Raw genomic sequence first — 1,364 nt, 5'->3', positions numbered from 1 at the left:
TCATGTTAAATTCATCGCTTCTGCGCCAATTTTGTACCACTTCACGGATCCATTCTAATTGCTTCTCGAGATGTTCTTTATTAGTATGAACGAAAAAATAAGAAACGCAGGTTCAAATCCCACGAGCGGCAATTTTTTTTATCAAATATTTTTCCAATTTTTTTTTTATGTTATGTATATTATGTTTTAATTCTTTTTCGGCATATATTTTAGTATAAATATATTTTTTTCTATTAAAAATCAACAACAAAAATTACAAATTCTCGTAATTTGCAAAACCTTCTCAAAAGAACTTTCATGGAAGAGAAAAAGTAAAACGGCACAGGTTCAAATCCCAGCGGGGTTGAAATTTATTTTTTTTTTTACTTTTTTATTAATTTTCTATTTTTGTGTTTTTTTTTTTTTTGTAAAATTAAATTGTTCAAAATTTGCACTTAAAATAGCCTGAAATTTTGGGGTCAAAAGCAACTCAATTTGGGGACAAGAACCACAAAACCATGGTCAACACTGTGTGTTTTATGGAAGACAGGTGGAGGTATTTCGCATAGTCCTAAGCGTTCTCTTTTCTGGGGACAACCTCTCTAAAATCAATGAATATATTCAAAGAAAATTCTTAACGATGTTCTACACAATGTTACACTCAAAAAAAAGTGAACTCTCTATTTCACTAAAGCCAATTTAACTTTCGTTTAGTTCATGGAATTATTATGTTTGGAGAAAGTTTCCTCTACTCTAATAATTTTTTGCGTACGTTAGTTAAATTAACTAAAACCGAGGAAAAAAATATACACAAATGAAGGATAAAGATTAACTAAATTCGTGTCTTCCACAAAATAGTTCAATATTTCTTTAAATTTGTAAATTTTACTACAAATACGTTCATCATGAACTTCGTATGTCACTAAAGACATTCTTGCAATTTTGAACTCCAATTTTTTTCTTCAAACTACAAAATTTTCTTTAACAAGTAAAAAAACTTAATTATGTCTAACAAATTTTCTTGAATTTGTCGAAAAATATTTACTTATTTTTATGACACCGGCGTGATGCCAGCGTTTGTTATACTGTTTAGTTAAAATTTTCTAAAAATATTCAACATTTTCTAAAATTAACCGAAATTTTTCTTCCTGGTGGGTTCACTGTTTTTTCAGTGTAGACTCCATTAATAGAGGAGGTTTTGTAAAATAACGCTAAAATTGGATACCGCTTTCGTAGATTCGCAACGATGCGAAGCAACACTTTTCCACATTTGATGATAAGTTGTGGGATCTTTCATCTGTAGTTCAAAGGATATAAATCATAAATAATTTGCAATATAACTCATACTCTCAAAAACAAATCCATACACTCTATTTCACTTAAAT

Source organism: Haematobia irritans, chromosome 1, assembly GCF_050003625.1.
Source record: "Haematobia irritans isolate KBUSLIRL chromosome 1, ASM5000362v1, whole genome shotgun sequence".
Lineage (NCBI taxonomy): Eukaryota > Metazoa > Arthropoda > Insecta > Diptera > Muscidae > Haematobia > Haematobia irritans.
The sequence above is the reverse complement of the archived record's forward strand: the minus strand, read 5'-3'. Positions refer to the sequence as shown.